The 24,308-nt window shown below is 44.1% G+C and overlaps 1 protein-coding gene across 2 annotated transcripts in view; it reads left to right on the forward strand.

The window, feature by feature from the left end:
* fgf4 (fibroblast growth factor 4) overlaps window positions 1-24,308 on the forward strand; it is a 93,644-nt gene that overhangs the window by 13,311 nt on the left and 56,025 nt on the right. Inside the window, exon 6 of one of the 2 annotated variants that reach the window (XR_013936681.1) lies at window positions 4,024-4,050. The exons of the other annotated variant lie outside the window; for it this stretch is intronic. The gene's annotated coding sequence lies outside the window, so the exon portion shown is untranslated. Of the gene's footprint in view, window positions 1-4,023; window positions 4,051-24,308 lie in introns of those variants that run through there. 2 annotated transcript variants of the gene reach the window in all.

Raw genomic sequence — 24,308 nt, forward strand, 5'->3', positions numbered from 1 at the left:
TGGGGTATTGACACTGTGTGAGTGCGTTCTTGATGTGTTTGTCTGTCTATGTCAAAATTTAAAACACACTTTAGGTCGCGGACCGAACAGAATAAACATTTATTGAGCACACTAAAACCAAATGTTTTTTTTTTAAATAAATATGAATAAAAACAGACAGGAATATTATTCTGGAATAAATAAACTTAAACTTTAAATAACTTAAAATATCTTGCGCTCAATAAAAATATATCCAATCAAAATTATACAAGTTAGAAATATGAACATACTGCAAAAAATGCCTGAAAAATAAATAATTGTGACAGTGCTTGTGCTTTAAGTAAACGTTAACATAACAAATCAAAACATTTGAATTTCTTTGCTTTTATTTCATTTTATATATTTAAAAAAAACGTACATTTTTAATGTCCCAAAAGATTTTACTCTCCATAAAAATGTCTCCTGTTAAAATTATACAAATTCAAAATATGAACATGCTGCAAAAAACAAAACAAAACCTGGAAATATAAATACAATTTGTGCTTTTCAGCAAATAACAAAAAAAAATCAAAACATTCAGTTTTCTTTGCTCTTATGCCATTTTATCAGAGCTGGATGCTTGGCATCTTCTTTTGGCAAGAAGTTGGTTTATGTTTGGTGTGAGGTCCCGTGTTGTGGAGATTCTCAGGATGGACTGCAGGTGCTCATCAGTGAGACGACTCCTGTGTGCTGTTTTGTTCGACTTCATCACTGAGAAGAGCTTCTCACACAGATATGTGCTACCAAACATGCACAAGGTTTGAGCCGCATGTGGACAGAGCTGGGGCATTGCTGCGGGAATGGAGTGAATAAAGTGTGGACCCTGCAGTGTCGTACTTTGCCTTTAGTGTCCCATTACACTGCAGCTCAATCAGCTCCATCTGAATCTGCACAGGTGCAGTTTCCACGTCGACAGCAAGTGGGTGGCGAAGCAACTGGAAATTCTTTTTTTGTTCTTCAAAGTCCCAAAGCACCGTGCGAACTCAGTGCGCTCAGTTCATCGGCAAAGTGCGTATTTGGGAACACCATTTTGCCGACTTGCTTCAGCATCACTTGGCAACAGGGAAAGTGGCGCAAGTTGCACTGGTGCATTTGGGTCTCCCATAAAAGCAGCTTCGCTTGAAATGCCTTCACTGTGTAATACATGTCAGTGATCATGCCGTCACGTCCATGGAGCCGGAGGTTTAAGACATTGAGATGAGCTGTTATGTCAGCCAGAAACACCAACTCACATTTCCACTTTTCATCCCACAAAACAGTGGAATCTTTTCCTTTACTGTCCATGAACTGACAGATTTCGTTGCTGACCTCAAAAACTCTATTGAGAACTTTTCCCAGACTTAGCCAACGCACCTCTGATAAGGAATGTTGGCAAACTCTGAATCTATCTCCCGCATAAAGGACTGAAATTGCCGGTGATTTAAACCTTTAGTTCGGATAAAGTTTACGGTTTGCATTACAGTGCTCATTGCATGGTCCATCTTCAGGACTTCCTGGTGTATGATGCAGTGATATGCTGTTAACTCACCAGTACAGTTCTCCTCCTGCATCTTTACTCGCATCCTTCCCACTAGTTCACTTTTTTCACTGCACATAGCCAGTGCTCCATCAGTTGTAAGTCCAATAAGTTCTTCCCAGGGCAGTTTCATGTCGGTTACACTTTGGCATACGTTTTCAAAAATGTCTTTTCCAGTCGTTGTCCCAAGCATCGATTTAATGTCCAATATTTCCTCTGTAATGCTAAAATTGGAGTCCACCCCACGGATGAAGATGGCTCGCAGTCATGTCAGTACTTTCATCCGCAGCAAGAGAGTATGCAATAAAGTCTTTGCTTCTTTTACTCAACTGTGTTCTTAAATCAGTGGCCATCTGACAAACTCGATCAGCAACCGTATTTCTACTCAGGCTCAGGCCAGCATCTGCTTTTTGTCTGGACATAAGACGTCGCACACCTTGATCATGCAGCTCTTCAGAAATTCTCCCTCGGTAAATGGCCGGGCTGCTTTGGCGATCTCCTCTGCCACGATAAAACTTGCTTTCACAGCAGCTTCACTTTGTCATTTTTTACGGGTAAAAAACGTCTGCTGAAATGCCAGATTCTCCTTTAACTCTTTTACTTTCTGTATCTTCTGCTCTGCATTCAGCTCTTTCAGGTTATCCCGATGTTTTGTCTCATAGTGCCGTCTTAGATAAAAACATTTTGATTACAGCCACATTAGCTCCACAAATGAGACAAACGGGTTTACCAGCAATCTCAGCAAACATATACTCAGCCTCCCATCAGTTTTGAAAGGCTCTGTTTTCAGAATGAACTTTTCTCTTTGGCATCGTGAGGGGCTAGCTTTGCAATAACTTGCAGCAACAGAAGCTAGACTTGATTGACGTGGGAAGCATTCGGCAAGGCAGCTGAAGCGCTGCATTATGGGATCTGTAGTTTATTGTGTTATCAGTGCTTCATATCGCTGGGCCATTAGTAACAATAATATAAAATGATTTCGCGAGCCGGATGTAATTGCAAGCCAGGCCGGATGTGGCCCGCGGGCCTTGAGTTTGACACATATGGTCTATGTCATCTGTTATAATGGTGGCCCATTCATAAAGTGTTCTGACGATGGAACAAATGTGTGCTTTCCCACATGGAAAGAACCTATATAAACATATATGTTTTAATATAGGTTTTGAATATATGTGACATATATAAAATTGGCCGTTTCCCTATATTTTATGCACATATATGCACATATGTGTACCTATATGCACATATAGGTACATATAGGCACATTCCTATAAAATATAGGAATGTGGGTTAGCATCAACACGGTTCACATTTCACTCGAAAACTCTGGTAAAACTTAGTTTTACGACTCCTTACGCACACAATATTATCCTTAACATGGTACAACCCAGATAATATGCTTTACGTTTGTGAATCTTAAGTATTTACCAACCTGTGATAAAGACAAGAGAGAGCACATGCGTTGATCGCCGTTTACTTCCTGACATGCGCCGTCTAATGGACAGTATAGGAATTGCACTTGACTCAAAAGAGCTTGTATTTGAACTAAATGATTCTAAACCAATAAAATTTAAATATGTTTTACGGGTGGGGTGTCTATTTCCATTCTTTCTATAGATATTCCTGGGGTCCGTTTCACGAAGCAGGTTTAACAAGCCATGAGCTTAACACCGAGCTCTGAGTTGAGTTACACTGAGACAGAAAACACTGAGTTTTCGGTTCCACAACACCGGATTTTGGTCAATACTCAGGAAGTATTGATCCGATCATATGGCGAATATGAACGTATTAAAAAAAAAAAATGCAACGTTGCAGCGGCTGCTAAAGAGAGGGAGGCGGCGTGGAAGAAGATTGCTGCTCAAGTGAATGCGTAAGTTCAAACGTCTTTGTCATCGCGATATTATAGCAAGGGAATACTGCTTGATGGTAGCTTATTAATTTATTTCTTTAAGGTGCAATTCCGCGGGGGAGAAGCCTCTTGGCAGCAGCTGAAAGTGAAATATAAAAACATTGTCCAATCAGGTAAGACCGCTGCTAATTTAATTGTTAATCAATACATTTCTTAACGTAATGTCGATCATGTGTGACATTGTACAGTAAATATCAAGTGGCCATTTGACTGTGAGGTGTTTTATTCCCAACATAATGCTGTTTTCAAACACATAAATGTCTTCTCACCCACATCATGTGCTGTCAAATAACTAAGGCTAAACTAACGCAGACTTTACTCAGCCAACAGAAAGAAGGCAGATGTAAAACGGGTGGAGGCCCAGCACCTCCACCTTTAACAGAGGCAGAGGAGCCCTAAGCCAGAATGTTGGGAGGCCAGTGGCTGAGGGAATCCCTGGAGGAGCTCCTCTTCAGACCTCACCCCTCAAGATACCACTTCCTTCATAATATAGAATATGCCGAGGCCTATATATCTCTTTAAGCCTATTTCTGTTCATCTTTATTTCCCCATCATGTCTTTGTTTTTTGTCACCCAACAGATTGTGATGGTGCTCTCTGCCTGCTGGACCCCCTCATGCCACAACAGACCTTGTAAGTAGGCAACACTCCAAAGATCTTGCAAAATGGTGTTGCGTTTAACTAAAGAACCCCAAAGCAGAGACAGGAGCAGGAGGCAAGTTGTACAGTTTATTTCACAAACTGAGGGTGGCAGGCAGTGGAGGCAGGGAGCTGGCCGACGAGGAGCAGGTCACCAGGAACGAGACTCCAGGAGAATCGAACAGGACGGAATTATCTGGCAGTGTGGTGCTGAAACATCCAGGCCTTCATACTGTGGTTGATTAGGTAATGACGTGCAGGTGTCTAGTCTGCAGCACCAGGAGGAATCAGCCACACCCCCTGCCACACACTGCTCTGCTGCAAAAAGAACACAAAAAGGGGGGAGGGGGACAGCACACAAACCAAATCATAACAGTACCCTCCCCTCAAAGGGCGCCACCTGGCGACCCACCAGGTCTATCCGGGTGAAGAACATAAAAATCCCTAACGAGATCAGGGTCCAAAATGAAAGAGCGTGGAACCCACGAGCGCTCCTCGGGCCCATACCCCTCCCAGTCCACCAAAAATTGCAGCCCGCAACCCCGACGCCGGACATCCAACAGGCGGCGAACAGAAAAGGCCGGGTGGTCATCGACAACCCGGGGGGGTGGAGGGGGCTCGGCCGGAGGGCAAAGATCACTGGAGGAGACAGGCTTCAGGAGGGAGACATGGAAAGAAGGATGAATGTTCAAAGAGGAAGGCAATTTCAAACGGACGACCGTGGGATTGAGGACGCGCTCAATCTCAAACGGCCCAATGAATCTGGGAGATAGCTTTCTGGACTCGCACCGCAGAGGAATGTCACGTGTGGACAACCAGACCTTCTGACCAGGGCTGTAGTCAGGGGCTGGGATGCGGCGCCGATCCGCCAGCATCTGGTTACGAGCCCTCGTTCGCAAAAGAGCAGCCCGGGCCTCCCTCCACACGTGTCGAGCTCTCTGTAGGTATCCCTGAATGGAAGGCACTGACACAGCCCTCTCCTGTGTTGGGAAGAGTGGAGGCTGATAGCCGTTAGACGCCATGAATGGAGACATACCTGTGGCCGAGGAGATCTGGGTATTGTGCGAGTATTTGATCCAGGGGAGATGAACGGACCAAGAGGCAGGGTGGCTGGCCGTGACACAACGTAAGGCAGCCTCCAGATCTTGGTTGGTCCGCTCAGTCTGGCCATTGGTTTGTGGGTGATAACCTGAAGATAAGCTTACAGTGGCTCCGATGGCACGGCAAAAGGCACGCCATACTCGTGAAACGAACTGGGGACCCCTGTCCGAAACTATGTCCTGAGGGAGTCCATGGAGCCTGAACACATGCTCAACCAGGAGATTAGCTGTCTCAAAGGCAGACGGGAGCTTGGGAAGAGGAACAAAGTGGGCTGACTTGGAAAAACGATCAACAAATTGTTAAAACAACGGAGTTACCTTCTGACGGGGGAAGGCCGGTCACAAAATCAACTGCTATGTGGGACCAAGGGCGATGAGGTATGGGAAGTGGCCGCAGTAAACCAGCAGGGGGACGATGAGATGCCTTGTTGCGGGCACAGACGGAACAGGCTGAGACAAATTCACGTGTGTCGGCTGTCAGAGATTGCCACCAAAAACGTTGTTGAAGCAGGGTCAGGGTGCGGTGGACACCGGGATGGCATGCGACCTTGGAGCCGTGTCCCCACTGAAGCACCGCAGACCGGGCAGTAGGTGGCACAAACAGAAGCCCTGGTGGACACTCAGCAGGGGTGGGAAGGTCTCCCTGCGCCTCCTGAACTGTCTTTTCCACTTCCCAAGTGGCAGCTCCGACTATGCATGAGGAGGGTAGGATGTGTCCTCTGGTGGATCTGCAGAGATGGCAGGAGTGAACAGGCGTGACAAGGCGTCGGGCTTCACATTTCTGGACCCTGGACGGTAGGTGAGTGTGAAGTTAAAGCGGCCCAGGAAGAGGGCCCACCGAGCCTGGCGGGAATTCAGCCTGCGGGCAGAGCGAAGGTAGGACAAGTTTTTATGATCAGACCATACCAGGAAAGGTTGAGAAGCCCCCTCCAGCCAGTGTCTCCACTCCTTGAGAGCCATGACGACGGCCAAAAGCACACGATTGCCCACATCATAGTTCCTCTCTGCTGGAGTGAGTTGCTGAGAGAAAAAGGCACAGGGGTGCATCTTCTGATCGGTGCCTGACCGCTGAGAGAGCACAGCACCAACTCCAGACTCCGAGGCATCTACCTCCACCACAAACTGAGCTGAAGGATCAGCATGACATAAAACCGGAGCAGAACAAAACAGGTGCTTTAACCTTACAAAAGCGGCATCCGCTTCGGGAGACCAGGAAAAAGGTGCCTTAACAGAGGTAAGCTTGGTGAGAGGAGACGCAACTCTACTATAGTTGCGTATAAACCGTCTGTAAAAGTTTGCAAAGCCCAGAAATCTTTGGAGTTGTTTTCTGGTCGTAGGTGTGGGCCACTCATTCACCGCTGTTACCTTGGCTGGGTCTGTCTTGATTTGCCCCTTCTCCACCACAAATCCAAGAAAACTGACAGAGGACACATGAAAATCGCATTTGTCAGCTTTCACAAAAAGTCTATTTTCAAGGAGTCACTGCAAAACCAGTCTGACATGCTGAACATGCTCCTTAAGGTTACTTGAAAAAATCAAAATGTCATCAATATAAACAAACACAAATCTGTTCAGCATGTCACGCAAAACATCATTAATAAGGCATTGAAAGACAGCAGGTGCATTTGTTAATCCAAACGGCATGACTGAATATTCAAAATGTCCAAGGGGGGTGTTGAATGCCGTTTTCCACTCATCCCCCTCCTTGATTCTGATCAAATGATAAGCATTCCGAAGATCCAGCTTGGTGAATACTGTGGCCTGATTAAGGGAGTTGAAGGCGGACTCAATGAGTGGAAGGGGGTACTTGTTCTTAACAGTTATGTCGTTTAGGCCCCTATAGTCTATGCATGGTCGTAGGGACTTGTCTTTCTTATCCACAAAAAAGAAACCTGCTCCTACAGGAGAAGAGGAGGGGCGAATAAGTCCTGCAGCTAAACTCTCAGTAATATATGTCTCCATTGACTCCCTTTCTGGTTTGGAGAGATTAGACAACTTACTAGTAGGTAATGGAGCACCAGGTATCAGATCTATTTGACAGTCATAAGGTCTGTGAGGAGGCAGAGATGACGCTCGGTCCTTAGAGAAAACCTCTTTGAGGTCATGATACATAGACGGAACTACTGACAGGTCAATGGGCTTAGGAGTTGAAGGCGTGTGGAAACTAGTGGGTGGAACAGCTGCGTGTAAGCAATGGGAGTGGCAGAACAAGCTCCAATTAACAATGGATTGGGTGGACCAGTCTATGTGTGGGTTATGGAGTTTAAGCCAGGGAAGGCCCAATACAGTGGAGCTGACGGAGAGGGAACTATGTAGAGAGATATTAATTCACAATGGTTACCGGAAACCAACAGGGACACTGGGACTGTACGGTGAGTTACACTGGCTAGCACTCGTCCATCGAGAGCAAATACAGTCTTGGCCTCCGAGAGAGGTTCAGTAGGAACGTTGGCCTGGGAGACAAATTCAGAGTCTATGAAGTTCTCATCTGCACCAGAGTCCACTAAAGCTTGAACTGTGAGAGAAATGGTGTTGAAAGACACAGTACCCCTGAGTTGAATGCGCTTGGCGGAGGGATCCATAGGAGTGTGGCTCACCAGCGCCCCTCCCGAGGCCGATGAGCCTGGTCTTTTGGCCGAGCGGAACAGTTGAGCAGGATGTGGCCGGCCTGGCCACAATAGAAGCAGAGTCCCTCCCGAAAATGGCGCTGACGCTCCTCCTGGGTGAGTCCCATTCTCCCGAGCTGCATGGGCTCCTCTGTGGTGTTAGCGTACCCTTGGGTAGGAGGGGCTGGTAGTTCCAGCGGGTGAGGGGTCCTGGACTGGAAGGTAGGGACAGAGTGTCTGGACCTGACCCTTCTATCCCTGTGTCTCTCACGAAGGCGGTTATCCAGTCTAATAGCAAGCGAAATTAAGTCCTCTAGGTTAGCGGTCTCATCTCTGGCCGCCAGCTCTACCTTCACCTCCTCACTAAGGCCGCGAAAAAAAAAGCCTTGTAGTGCCTTATCATCCCATCCACACTCCGTAGCTAAAATGCGGAAGTCAATGGAGTAAGCCGAAACTGAACCAGAGCCCTGATGCAAAGAGAGCAAACGACTACTAGCCTCCTTACCCTGCAGTGGATGATCAAACACTCTTTGCATTTCAGATGTAAATGACTTGAGTGTGTAACAAACTGGAGAGTCACTGTTAGATAATGCTACCGCCCAAGCGGATGCCTTCCCAGAAAATAGACTCATTACAAAAGCTACTCTAGACCTATCAGAGGAGTAGGTGAGTGGCTGCTGATCAAACACTAACTGGCATTGATGTAGGAACTGCTTACACATCCCTATCTCTCCTGAGTACCTGCTAGGTGTGGGTATGAAAGGCTCACGAGGCTGAGATGTCAGGGGACCGGTGGGAGCTGGGATCTGGAGACTTGAATCCGCCGCTTGGTCAGGGTCTGGAGATTGCGCCTGGTTGAGAGGTTGAAGCGAGGAAACTTGAGCAGCAACTTCGTTCAGACGACCACCGAGCTGATGCATTCCCGTAGTGAGTTCCTGTAGAGTGGACAAAACTTCCTGAAGGGCGACGCCCTGCTGTCCGACAAGCACTCCTTGTGAAACAACAGCTCGTTGGAATTTTTCAGTCTCAGCGAGGACCTGCTTGATCTTCTCTGTCTCTGCGGGGTTCATGGTGGCCAGATAATTCTGTTGCGTTTAACTAAAGAACCCCAAAGCAGAGACAGGAGCAGGAGGCAAGTTGAACAGTTTATTTCACAAACTGAGGGTGGCAGGCAGTGGAGACAGGGAGCTGGCCGACGAGGAGCAGGTCACCAGGAACGAGACTCCAGGAGAATCGAACAGGACGGAATTATCTGGCAGTGTGGTGCTGAGACATCCAGGCCTTCATACTGTGGTTGATTAGGTAATGACGTGCAGCTGTCTAGTCTGCAGCACCAGGAGGAGTCAGCCACACCCCCTGCCACACACTGCTCTGCTGCAAAAAGAACACAAAAAGGGGGGAGGGGGACAGCACACAAACCAAATCATAACAAATGGTAGTTTAAATATACTGAAACATATTCATGTAGGATGAAGAGTACGAGGAAACCCTGTCTGCTGCCTTTACAGAGGAGGATCCACAAAGGCCTATAGAGGTATGATAGTTCTCATCCCGTTTACATTTCTGAAACATTGTGGTGGAATAAAGAGTGATATTTTGTCTACACTGAAGTATTGACACATTATTTTTAACAGGGCCTGGCTGGGCAGCAGCAGGAGGGTCCCTCAACATCCACTGCAAGGACTGACAGTGAGACAGATGTTCAGTAAACACCAGAGGTTCATTCTGTGGAATTCATGTCCAACTGTAATCATTCAATGTCCTCCCAGTTATCTGTAAAACAGATCTATAGACTCCACCTGCTCCAGAAGATGGAAAAAACTGCTAAGGAAATGCAGTAGTTGGACCGCCAGATTAGAAAGGCAGATCTGGAAATAGAACTACTGGAGCACAAGTTAAGGGTGGGTGTACAGTCCCAGGTGAATTATGCTAACTACTAACTACATTAACTAAACTAGCTCTTGTATTTGTAGGAAATAAAGAAGACCAAATGAATTGTGCATCATGTCTTTATTTGGTGGTGGTGGTGGTGATCAGACCCCGAAGTGATGATGGCATATGGTGTCTCTGACAGCTCTGCCATCCTGCATAGCTGACAAGTCAATGGGCTCATCATCATCACCGGGGTCCTCTCTATGTAGGGCAGGGTCCTCTCTATGTAGGGCAGGGTCCTCTCTATGTAGGGCAGGGTCCTCTCTATGTAGGGCAGGGTCCTCTCTACGTAGGGCAGGGTGTTATGAAGGACCTCTCAGGGTCACCCTGAGGTGACGTAGGCACTGGAAACAGGCTTTCAGCAGGCCGATGGTCAGCTCCACCCGGGCTCTTGTCCTGCAGTGATCCCGGTTGAAGTTCTGTTGGGGGCCTGGTTCAGGGTCTGGGTAAGGGGTCAGCAGCCGGGGTTGGCATGGTAACCCCTGTCAAAAGCTGCTTCATCTTGTGAAGGAGCTTTGATGGGGATGTGCGTTCCATCGATGCAGCCTATCACATTTAGGAATCCTGAAAGACAGGAAAATTACTAATCCCACTCTAAGATTGCAGCACAATATCATTAACAGAATGTTATTTAATATTTATTTAATATATATTGCTCCTTGATGACTCTTGAAGGTTTCTCTCCAGGGAAAACAACAAAAGTTGCTAAAAACCTTTTTAGGGCCAGGCACACCTTTCTGATTGGCTGCATACAGTGGCCTTACTCAGGTGCTCTGCGTCTCCAATATTGTGCAGAAAACTGACATTTGCGAGGAAACGCAGCGCAACACACAATATGTGCTATGACGTCAGGGCAAGGCTCAGCTGGTGACGTTGCCAATGTACAGAGCGATTAAACTGTGGATGTACATAATGGTCTCTGCAGTAAAACGGTACCGCTCAAAAAGGAAGGTGTCTGGAAATGCCAGTACATCTATGGTCTGATGATGATCTGTCTGCGAATATTAAATTCTCGGCGAAGTAACGCTGCGCCTTCATCAATCGGATCATTATCAAAAGCACATTCCATATTGAGGGAATAAAGTTGACGTCTAATTTGCCTGGGGAATAAGGCACTGCAGAACTGTTTCGCCAAAACTCCCCCGCTGAATGAGGAAATGAAATCCCGTGTCCGTCTGAAAGGGGGCGGAGCCAGAGCAAAACTCCAGGTTCACTGACAAAAACCTGCTCCCGACCAGGTTAGTTCTAGAGCGTCTGTTGCCCCGGTAACTGACCGGGAGTTGACGTTACCCCACTTTGTGAAACAGGCTGGAGTTACCCCTCTTCCTCTGGTTGGAGTTACCTCCCGTTGTGAAACGGAAAACCCCGCATTTCCCTCAACTCGGGGTTAATTAACCTGGGGTAATCGATAAACCTGCTTCGTGAAACGGACCTCTGCTGTATGTGATGTGTTAAGACTGCTCTCGTCTGCTCGGCAGGATGATTGCTCCGATTGCTCCGATCTGAGATCGGGGATATTCAACATGTTGGATTGCTTTGGCTCGAGTTCTCACCATGTGTGGTGTCCTCCGAGGGGACGACGCAACGAGCCTGTTGACTGTGACGTGTAGCCAATCAGAAAATGAGGTGACATAGTGGCGCCGGACTGGAAGCGGGCAGGGAATCCAAAAATCAAAACAGTTGTCATAACAAACCATCTGTTCTTTTTAAAACGTGTTTATTCAGGAAATAAAACACACCACAAACCGTCGCCATTGCATCCTCTTCATCCGCCAGGTTTGTTGACTCTGGAATCACGTTTGATCTCGTGAGGTTTTGCGAGACTTCCCCTCTGTACTGGGGATGTTCACGAGTGAAATCGGTTCATGTGTGGTGTGTTGATGTTGCAGAGTGGCTGCACACCACACACGGTACGACCAAAACTGTTAAACCTGTGATTATTTATCGCTGTGTGTGTGGTCTCTCAGGTTTGGGAAATCTGCCGACAATTTTATAATCCTGCCGTGTGAACCTTAGTATCTTTAGGCAATCAGTTCTTAATGTAGGCGGTCTGTGACCTTTCATGGAGGTCACAGACGACCTTGAGAAGAACACATTCATGATTGGTTAGATGCTGATTTGAATTTGGCTCGCAAGCATTCTCTTATGTTACAACTGGATTTAAATAATAATGCATGGATATCTAATATAGTGTTTTTTTCTAGTAGACTCAAAGACGCTTAACATTGCATTATTAATTCACTCCATACTCAATGGTGGTAAAGTACGTATGTAGCCACAGCTGCTCCGGGGCACATAGGCGCCTAACTACATGAACTCGTAATCAACACACCTTCTCGCTACTAAGAAAACTGCTTATTAAAACTGCCCTGGGCCCTGCCAATTTGTGCTATCGGCCCCTCTGACCACCACACCAACCACTCATCTCTCACTGCATTCACCCAGACTTCCTGGTCCCCAATCCAGGTACTGACCAGGCTCGATCTCGCTTACCTTCCGAGATCTGACAGGGTCAGGCATTCTCAAAGCTGTATGACAATGGATTTAGGCTGCAACAAAGGAGGAGAGGCCCAGAGGTGTCTGACTGCACCAAAACACTATTTATTAAGGCAAAACATGGCCATAAGGTGTGATTGTGAGCATCAGTAGTGTGTGGGGGTGCATGAATGCAGTAGTCAATTTGTGGTGCATGTTTTCAGAGGAAAACAAACCAAAGTACAAGAAGTAACAGCATGGTTGGCATGGTTATATAACCAGGGACACTGGTCAGGTGTCCCAGGTTAGACAATTGTAGGCATTGACCAGCCAGAGACCTGTAAGAGAACAGAAGACAGAGGTTTTGGGGCCATCACCCCCCCCCCCCCCCCCCCCACCACCACCACCACCACCAATAATAAAGTTAGAGTCCCCAAAAGGAACCCTGGTAATGACCAACAAGTGCTTTCTCGATTAATCTATTTCAGGGCTGCCCAAGCTTGGCCGTGGAGGGCTGGCGTCCTGCATGTTGGGGCGGCATGGCTCGATTGGTAGAGCGGTCGTCTCCCAAATGGAAGGTTGGTGCAGGTGTACATACCGAAGTGTACTTGGGCAAGACACTGAACCCAGAACTGCCTGAGTGAATGCAGTGTGAGAGTGAATGGTTGCTGGTGATGGTCGGAGGGGTGGATGGCGCAAAATGGTAGCCTCACTTCCGTCAGTCTGCCCCAGGGCAGCTGTGGCTCCCCATGTAGTTTACCGCCATTGAGTATGGAATGAAGAATGCAATGTAAAGCATATTTGAGTGCCGAGAAAAGCGCTATATGCAACCAATGCAATTTGTTTGAGCTCATTCCCAGTTGCAGCACACCTGGGAATGAGCTCACATGAAGGGCTCGTTATTGAGCTTTTTGCAACCTTGGTGATGACATCATCATGAGTTTCAGGGAGAGAACTAAAACATGCAGGACAGGGGCCCTCCGGGACCAGGTTTGGACACCCCTGATCTAGCTGTAGACTTAGCTCAACTCATAAAAAACAAATAGATGGGGAAGTATAGGATCATCTCATAGATGGTAAAAAACAGCCCCGCTTCACTCCTATCAATTCTCAGCAACTGAATGTTTGAAGCAAAACTAAGAGGTAAGACAAAGAACTTAGAAGAATTCAAACAAAGAATAGACTTAAAGGAACTTGGGGCTTTGCTTAAAGACATATAGGTTGATTTTAAATGTGGCTTGAACGCGATTATTTCATGATGGCTTGAAATATGAAGCCATCTCCATGGGCATGAGCCACAGAACTACCCAACACTTCTCACCACCAAACCTTCCCATCTGGGCTTTGTGGGGATTTCTTACCTCATAAGGATCACTATTTATGTTGTGGTTGGCTATCGATAATGATTAATAATTATCGAAGATAGTTATTAATAATGCTATTGAAATGTAATCTGATCTGTATCAGAACCTCGGAGCGCCACCTGTCTTAACAGGAACTATCAGTTCTATCAGTCTCATAAGATATACTAAACAGTTAATCAGGAATTTGAATTAATAGTCAAATTAATTACAATTACCAGAATTAACAGTAAAGCTTGAAGGATTTTGGAGTTCTTGACACAGAAGAGGTCGACATTTCATTCACCTTTGTGCACATTAATAAAACAGCAAGTATGATTCCAAAAATTATATTTATTTACAATGAAAACAAAAAAAACACAGATTCTAACTACCTATATACAGCTGTGTGTGTGTGTGTGTGGGGGGGGGGGGGGGGGGGAGTAAAAGAGAGAGAGAGGTGGAGGGAGTGTGTGTGTGAGACGTGTGATGGAACTACAAAACAAGATGGCGGGTCACAAGAAACTACATTCAAATGGAGGTTATCAGAGAGCAGGAAGTCTGTCCTGGGTCTCCACCATGTGCTGGAGAACAATGGAACATGGAAGCTAGTCTTTAGCATCTGCTTCCTGTGTGTCTCTGCTAAAGGACCATTTCTAGAATGAGTTGATGTGAATGAGACTTGTTTTGTAAAACGTCAGGAGTCGTCAGATGGTGTTCAGTTACTGTGTGATGTTGTCTTTGATGTGATATGTGTAGGATTGTGAGTTAACTAGTTAGTAAAGCAAAGATTAGCATGCAGACCCTGTGTCTGTGGCAGAGCTAACGTTGGTTTACAGGTTGATAACTGCTCCTAATATCATTATCTATAGAACTCAATCACTGTAACAGAATCAACACATCTTCATAAAGTTAAACAGTTCTATCATAGCATCAGGTTTAACTAATCTCAGGTAAAGCCCAGTTGTTCCCACTTCCTTGAAGGAGTTCAGTTGTTGTCCTGCTGGAGGGAAGCTGGTGTCTTCTCCTGTAGTTAGCACCTCCTGCTAACTGTGGTTGCTGGTTCTGCAGGCTGAGGAGAAGAAGATGAAGTTGATGTTTCAGGAGTCCTTCTTTGCAGCTCCTGGTTGTTCCTTTTGTCCAGACTGAGGAGCTGGTTGCTCAGGTCTGTGATGGTTTTCCTGCTGGTTGAGGAAAACACAAAGAAGTTCTGTGAGGCGTCGTTTCCCTGGTCCGTCCTGGAGGAACCGGTTGGTTTTCCTGGTTGATGGGAGATCAGACTCTGGGTGCTGGTCTCTGGACCAGGGGAAGGTCTGACCCTCGTGGTCGGGTCAGCAGAGGAGTTGAGGAGTGAAAGCTCCTGGTTGCAGGCTTCTGGTGTTAGCTGTATGCTAACGCCGGGTGAGTTGAGCTGCTGGGAAACAGCTTTTTCTTGGTGTTCACCGGAGAGAGTTCGCTGCAGGAGAGAGTTTAAGATTGGTTTCGCAGCCTTTTGTTACATGTGTGGATTTGAACGTGTTGAATCCTGAGAGCTTCAACCAATCAGTGACTGGCTGAATGCATAGGGGAAGCGTCTTGTGAGCAGAAAGGGGGGGGGTCCTGCAGAAGCCCCCCCCCCCCCCCGCCACTGGGTGTGAAAGACAATCACATGCCTGGGTCAGAATTCATATGTCATGACTACGTATCATGACATATGAAAATTGTCTTTCCCATGAACAAACGTTCTGTGGTCTTGTGAGATCCCAACAGCCTGCTACAAGCCTTTGTACAGGAAGGGTGCAGGCTTGAAAGCTTCCACTCCTAAGCTTAAATCGACAACAAAAACAGAGAAACATCAGAAAGGAAATATGCACCTTGTTTGCTGTTAACTCACGTTTGACTAAAATGAGGGATGATTAATATACAAATACAAGACATCTCAAATGGAATAGCTTTTGAAACCACGAAAATGTACATCTACAGAACCAACATCAATGATACTTTCAAATAGTTATACTGCAAAATGAATACATTAGAAGTCCTTTGAACAAGCCTGTCACTTTAAAGTTGTTATCCGATTCCTACCGTAATTTTTCACAGCAGTTTCGGTTTCTCAGAGCATAGAGTTCTGCATTGACACACAGAACACAGTCATGCTTCTGTGGTACTGAGCCTGCATAGATGAAGGACATCATAGCTCGGTGACATCCCACTTACGTTTTGGGTTACATCGTTTGTCTGTGAAAGAAAAGAGAGAGGGTGTCAATAATACATCAGTGCTATGAGACAAACACTCGGCACTTTCAAATAGGGAAGCACCGATCCACGTTTTTTCGCTTCCAATCCCATCCCAGTACCTGAGTGTGGATATCTGCCGATACCGATACTATTCCGAGACCAGAGCTGTTTGCTTCAATATTATTATTATCATTATTGTTGATTTTATATGAGGCTGTAATAAACTCTCTTCAGGTGAGTATGAAATGTAGGAATGTATCCATGTATTCTCTCAAAAGATAACTTAAGGTAGGTATAAGATCAGAAAAAGAAGCACATACAAACTATTTTTGTTTAATTTGGACAATGTGGGGATTTGCGTGACATCATCATCTCATGATGAACTTGTTAAAAGCTCAGAATCACATTATTACAGTTTTTGTCCATCACTTTGAGACTAGTTTCAGAACCTTGATGTCATTTTTCACAACTCTAGATACAAAACAGTCAGCACTTGTATCATAGACTGTCCAATGTTCAAAACATTGCATTGTTTATTCGTATCTTTAAAGAAAGCTTGCACTCACAGAATAATTGGTTCAAATAACTACTTTATCCTGAAATACCATAGAGACATTTCTTTAAATCACACACACACAACATACACACAATGTCACTGTTTAGTCGTTCGTACAACCATTAAATATTGTAGTACAAAATATGTGATACATGTTTCATCCTGTGCTCCACGTAATGTCATTGTACATAAAATGACTAGTTGAGAGAATACCACAGACAGTGGAATCACAGTTTTAGTTGAACAAAGGTGAAATGTATTGATGAATACAAACTCAATGACAACACAAGTTGAATGAAAGTAACAATTACTGTAACAAAAAAAAACTCCTGCAAAACAATCTGATGTGTTCCACACCTGGATACTGTACAGTAAGAAATAAAAAAGCTAAATAAAGGAACAATCACTCGTCATCCCCATAAACCCTGTTTTGTGGATTGGGCCACAGGTTCTCATCCACATCTGTAAAGATGTTGTCGTTTGCCAAACATCTTGGAAAGAACCTACGTGCCTGGTGAATCCAGGCCTGACACTGGGCTGCTGTGATGTCATCACAGGCATGAAGAAGGGGCATTTGTTGATGTGGATGCCGATCGTATACTTTACTTTAAGGAAACGAGAGTATGGAGACAAGTACACAGTGAGGAACTGTGGATGGGCCTGAAACCATGCCTGCACCAGAGGAGCATGGTGGAACCTGACGTAGTCCCTGAAACCATGCCTGCAGCAGAGGAGCATGGTGGAACCTGACGTAGTCCCTGAAACCATGCCTGCAGCAGAGGAGCAAGGTGGAACCTGACGTAGTCCCTGAAACCATGCCTGCACCAGAGGAGCATGGTGGAACCTGACGTAGTCCCTGAAACCATGCCTGCAGCAGAGGAGCATGGTGGAACCTGACGTAGTCCCACACAATGACATAAATGACATCAACAGCTCTGCAGACTAGAGTTACTGGAGCTCATCAAGAAATTTAACAAGGAGCTCTGCATTGTATGTGCCAATCAGAGATCTACGCCCTACCACACCATCTTCTGATATCGCGGCACACATACTGATGTTGGCCCCGCGTCGTCCAGGTGCTTGTACGGTGGCCCGCTGGCCAATTAAATTTCGCCCTCTCCTCCTTGTCTTGGCCAGGATGCAGCCTGCCTCACCCACAAACACAAATTTGTGATAGTTTTCATCCGCATCCAGCGTCATCACCCTCTATGTACAAAAAGACATGTTGGAAAGAGGATTACTGTACAGTATTGATTAAAGTACAATGATGGGGAATTTTTCACAAACAAGGATCATGAATGAACATACCTGAAAATACTCAATGCTCATGCTTCACTCTGTCTCCATTTCTTTCAAAAGGCACATGGTACAACTGTTTGAGGGACACCTGGTGTCTTTTCAGAACACGTGCAATGGTCGGCAAACTTATGGCTTCCACATTCCTGAAGAGATCTTCATCGTCCAGGATGTTCTGTCTGATTTCTCTCAGCCTCATGTCATTTCTGTCTGGACCATGTTGACCACAGCCCGTTCCTGTTCCTCAGTGAGGAGTTTACCTCCACTATTGGGTCGAGTCTCAATTCTGTAGGGAATATGACAGGAAGAACCGATCATCATACTGTAGAACACATTTTACAGTAATAGTCACATTTCCTACTTTGTACTGCACATTGTCATGCAGTGTACAATAACTTGACAATTACAGTAAGAGTAGCCTACTGTACTATACTGTAAAGTTTACTCTAGTGCATGCTGAACACTCACCGGTTCTCATTGCGGAAAGTTCTCATGATTGAGGCCACGTTGATCTTCTGAGGTTTGGTTGTACCATTCTTGCTGCCTCAATCATTGTCATGCCATGATTGATGACATGCTCAACAACAATTGCTCTTACCTCATGGGAGACTCTTTGCCATTGCTGTCTTGGTCTTTGTCCTCGACCTCGTTCCCCCACACCTCTCAAACGGGGCCCATGGCCACCTCTCAAAGTGGGTGCTTGTCCCCTGCCATTCCTTTGACCACGTCTTCCTCTTCTTCCTCTTCCTACTTGACCTCTACGGTTCCCACCTGCCCGCTCCATGTTGTATCACTACATATGTTGTTGTGGATGCCACTTCCTTATATACCACAAGATCAGCTCAATCATCAGTAACAAATTGGTGTGACAGGTCGTGTCAATCATTGTCATCATCCTGAAAATGTCATGATCTGAACATGATCCTCAGTTTCCAAGACTATGCTTTAAAATGCAACAGTTACTTGTCATTTTGAGTAGTTGTATCAATTGATAGTTAGATTGTTGTAATGAAATGAATAGACAGTCATTAGAAATGTAATATGTGAATAGCATTTTGAAATGATTGTACTGTGATGTGAAGTTGTGTCATTTTGAACCAGTGATTAAAGTTCAATGGACAAATGATCTTTGGTTTATGTGCATTGTATCCAAGACATTGACAAAAAATGTTAGAGTTTTGAAAAAAAGTGCATTTTGATCATTGGGTGTGAAACAGCTATGTTTTGATGCCAGAGCTGTTCTCCTGGAAAGCTGGGTTTTAAAATGTGGGCACCTGGCTGGTTGCAAACATCCACGTTGCTCTGTTGCTTTGCAGTGTTTTGAGTGTAAAATCTGTCAAAACAGTGACATGTTGTCATGAAAAGTCTCATTGAAACCTCCCTTCGTTCAGGAAATCCAGTTCACAGTTTGCAGCCAAACCTGAAGTCAAGGGCCGTGCTTGCCCAACTGACCGAATTACGTTTATCGGGGGGAGGTGCTAATGGGCCATTGAGCTAACAGCTGACTCCAATTCGTCGGTTATGATCCTGTTGACAGGCCGGGTTTTAATCTGGGAGAAACACTGGACTTTTATACTTAAAACTATCCTGCCTTCCAGAAGAGAAACACTGAATAATAACGACGCAATCTCATAGAGCTACTAAATACTAAATCTGAATCCACCAGATGGCAAAGTTGGTTTGAAGACAGAGGCTGAAAGACCGTGTGCTTTCAAACATTTATTGAAGAGACACTGACATCTAGTGGCTTCAGAAAAGAAAGATAGTGGTTCATGAAGCTTCATTTGACCACCACGAGTATTCAGCAGGACGACAATGAATACTTTCTGGATCGTTCTAAACACGCACGCACGCGCGCGCGCGCACACACACACACACACACACACACACACTCACACACACACACACACACACACACACACACACACACACACACACACACACACACACACACACACACACACACACCCACACACACACACACACACACACTGACACAACTAATTGGGGACCTTTTGGTCATGTAAAACCTTTAGTCATCTGTAGGTCAATCTATAATTACTTTTGATGCCATGCTAAACACACAGACCATCCCAACATAATTATACAGACAAATCCTTACATGTCATAAACACTTTGGCAAACAGACAGGAAAACCTGATTAATAATAATAATGTATTCTCATAGAGCTTATCAATACTGCACTAACGTAAATACCTTGTAATTCTAGTACATTGAGTAATTCAAAAAGTTCCTTTACCTTTGTTGTGTCAATGGTGTTCGCACACAGCTCACTAACATCAGGTGCCTGATTGAGCTGGAAAAACCAAACAAATGAGTTGAACAGAAAATAGTACAGCCAAACTGTTTACAACTGAAAGCTGATAATACATAAAGAATTCTACATTTTAATTTGTTCACTCAGTTGTATATTAGTGGGTGTCTTCTTATATTTGGTAACATTTGAATGAATCAACCCTAACAAAGTACTTTTATCAAAGTGAAAGTGTATTCAGCAGCACAACTATGAATACTTTCAGGGTCATTTTACACACACACACACACACACACACACACACACACACACACACACACACACACACACACACACACACACACACACACACACACACACACACACACACACACACACACACACACACACACACCCTGTGGTCGAAGCCTATTATTCATTATACCATTCAATCATAATTGGGGGCCTTTCGGCAGGGTTGGGAAGGTTACTTCAAAACTATAATCCGTTAAAATTACTAGTTACTTGTCAAAAAATATAATCAGTAACTTACTCTAAGTACTATAATAAAAAGCAACATACCAGAGTGCTTTTAGTTACTTTTGGATTACTTCACCAGCAAATATTAAAAAATAAAGATAAGAAACAGTAGAATGTGTCGTCTGCTCAGTGTGTTGACACGTCTTATACACAGCAGACACAAATTGCACTTAACAAGTTTTGAACTAACAAAACTCAGTAACCAATCAGGTGTCTAACACTGATTTATTTTTTAAAGAATCAAAACCACAATACAAATAAAGCTTTTAATTTCTATTCAAGAAAATGTGCCCATCTTTACCAAAGCTCTCTCTCTCTCACAATATGAATGTTTTATGAGAGGTTGTATCTGATTGATAATAACTGAACAACGCACTTGTAACTATGTCAACGAGCAGAAAAAAAAAAGTTATGGCAGGTGTCGCCCCAATTAATCACTAAAACATGAGATCCTCTAAACATATTGAGAATGTCTTCCTACCATCAGCACCAGTACTGGTATTGGCAGGTTACTGACAGGTTAGGAGCTAATAAAACTAGTTGGTATTGGCAGGTTACTGACAGGTTATGAGCTAATAAAACTAGTTGGTATTGGCAGGTTATTGACAGGTTATGAGCTAATAAAACTAGTTGGTATTGGCAGGTTACTGGCAGGTTATGAGCTAATAAAACTAGTTGGTATTGGCAGGTTAATGACAGGTTATGAGCTAATAAAACTAGTTGGTATTGGCAGGTTACTGACAGGTTAGGAGCTAATAAAACTAGTTGGTATTGGCAGGTTACTGACAGGTTATGAGCTAATAAAACTAGTTGGTATTGGCAGGTTACTGGCAGGTTATGAGCTAATAAAACTAGTTGGTATTGGCAGGTTACTGACAGGTTATGAGCTAATAAAACTAGTTGGTATTGGCAGGTTACTGACAGGTTATGAGCTAATAAAACTAGTTGGTATTGGCAGGTTACTGACAGGTTATGAGCTAATAAAACTAGTTGGTATTGGCAGGTTACTGACAGGTTATGAGCTAATAAAACTAGTTGGTATTGGCAGGTTACTGACAGGTTATGAGCTAATAAAACTAGTTGGTATTGGCAGGTTACTGGCAGGTTATGAGCTAATAAAACTAGTTGGTATTGGCAGGTTACTGGCAGGTGATGAGCTAATAAAACTAGTTGGTTTTGGCAGGTTACTGGCAGGTTATGAGCTAATAAAACTAGTTGGTATTGGCAGGTTACTGACAGGTTATGAGCTAATAAAACTAGTTGGTATTGGCAGGTTACTGGCAGGTTATGAGCTAATAAAACTAGTTGGTATTGGAAGGTACTGGCAGGTGATGAGCTAATAAAACTAGTTGGTTTTGGCAGGTTACTGGCAGGTTATGAGCTAATAAAACTAGTTGGTATTGGCAGGTTACTGACAGGTTATGAGCTAATAAAACTAGTTGGTATTGGCAGGTTACTGACAGGTTATGAGCTAATAAAACTAGTTGGTATTGACAGGTTACTGGCAGGTTATGAGCTAATAAAACTAGTTGGTATTGACAGGTTACTGACAGGTTATGAGCTAATAAAACTAGTTGGTATTGGCAGGTTACTGACAGGTTAGGAGCTAATAAAACTAGTTGGTATTGGCAGGTTATTGACAGGTTATGAGCTAATAAAACTAGTTGGTATTGGCAGGTTACTGGCAGGTTATGAGCTAATAAAACTAGTTGGTATTGGCAGGTTACTGACAGGTTAGGAGCTAATAAAACTAGTTGGTATTGGCAGGTTATTGACAGGTTATGAGCTAATAAAACTAGTTGGTATTGGAAGGTTACTGACAGGTTATGAGCTGATAAAACTAGTTGGTATTGGCAGGTTACTGACAGGTTAGGAGCTAATAAAACTAGTTGGTATTGGCAGGTTACTGACAGGTTATGAGCTAATAAAACTAGTTGGTATTGGCAGGTTACTGGCAGGTTATGAGCTAATAAAACTAGTTGGTATTGGCAGGTTACTGGCAGGTGATGAGCTAATAAAACTAGTTGATTTTGGCAGGTTACTGGCAGGTTATGAGCTAATAAAACTAGTTGGTATTGGCAGGTTACTGACAGGTTATGAGCTAATAAAACTAGTTGGTATTGGCAGGTTACTGGCAGGTTATGAGCTAATAAAACTAGTTGGTATTGGCAGGTTACTGGCAGGTGATGAGCTAATAAAACTAGTTGGTTTTGGCAGGTTACTGGCAGGTTATGAGCTAATAAAACTAGTTGGTATTGGCAGGTTACTGACAGGTTATGAGCTAATAAAACTAGTTGGTATTGGCAGGTTACTGACAGGTTATGAGCTAATAAAACTAGTTGGTATTGACAGGTTACTGGCAGGTTATGAGCTAATAAAACTAGTTGGTATTGACAGGTTACTGACAGGTTATGAGCTAATAAAACTAGTTGGTAGTGGCAGGTTACTGGCAGGTTATGAGCTAATAAAACTAGTTGGTATTGGCAGGTTACTGACAGGTTAGGAGCTAATAAAACTAGTTGGTATTGGCAGGTTACTGGCAGGTTATGAGCTAATAAAACTAGTTGGTATTGGCAGGTTATTGACAGGTTATGAGCTAATAAAACTAGTTGGTATTGGCAGGTTTCTGGCAGGTTATGAGCTAATAAAACTAGTTGGTAGTGGCAGGTTACTGACAGGTTATGAGCTAATAAAACTAGTTGGTATTGGCAGGTTACTGACAGGTTATGAGCTAATAAAACTAGTTGGTAGTGGCAGGTTACTGACAGGTTATGAGCTAATAAAACTAGTTGGTATTGGCAGGTTACTGACATGTTATGAGCTAATAAAACTAGTTGGTATTGGCAGGTTACTGGCAGGTTATGAGCTAATAAAACTAGTTGGTATTGGCAGGTTACTGACAGGTTATGAGCTAATAAAACTAGTTGGTATTGGCAGGTTACTGACAGGTTATGAGCTAATAAAACTAGTTGGTATTGGCAGGTTACTGACAGGTTAGGAGCTAATAAAACTAGTTGGTATTGGCAGGTTACTGGCAGGTTATGAGCTAATAAAACTAGTTGGTATTGGCAGGTTACTGACAGGTTATGAGCTAATAAAACTAGTTGGTATTGGCAGGTTACTGACAGGTTAGGAGCTAATAAAACTAGTTGGTATTGGCAGGTTACTGACAGGTTATGAGCTAATAAAACTAGTTGGTATTGGCAGGTTATTGACAGGTTATGAGCTAATAAAACTAGTTGGTATTGGCAGGTTACTGGCAGGTTATGAGCTAATAAAACTAGTTGGTATTGGCAGGTTACTGACAGGTTAGGAGCTAATAAAACTAGTTGGTATTGGCAGGTTATTGACAGGTTATGAGCTAATAAAACTAGTTGGTATTGGCAGGTTATTGACAGGTTATGAGCTAATAAAACTAGTTGGTATTGGCAGGTTACTGGCAGGTTATGAGCTAATAAAACTAGTTGGTATTGGCAGGTTACTGACAGGTTATGAGCTAATAAAACTAGTTGGTATTGGCAGGTTACTGACAGGTTAGGAGCTAATAAAACTAGTTGGTATTGGCAGGTTACTGACAGGTTATGAGCTAATAAAACTAGTTGGTATTGGCAGGTTACTGGCAGGTTATGAGCTAATAAAACTAGTTGGTATTGGCAGGTTACTGGCAGGTGATGAGCTAATAAAACTAGTTGGTTTTGGCAGGTTACTGGCAGGTTATGAGCTAATAAAACTAGTTGGTATTGGCAGGTTACTGACAGGTTATGAGCTAATAAAACTAGTTGGTATTGGCAGGTTACTGGCAGGTTATGAGCTAATAAAACTAGTTGGTATTGGCAGGTTACTGGCAGGTGATGAGCTAATAAAACTAGTTGGTTTTGGCAGGTTACTGGCAGGTTATGAGCTAATAAAAC

This window comes from Blennius ocellaris, assembly GCF_963422515.1.
Source record: "Blennius ocellaris genome assembly, chromosome: 1".
NCBI lineage: Eukaryota > Metazoa > Chordata > Actinopteri > Blenniiformes > Blenniidae > Blennius > Blennius ocellaris.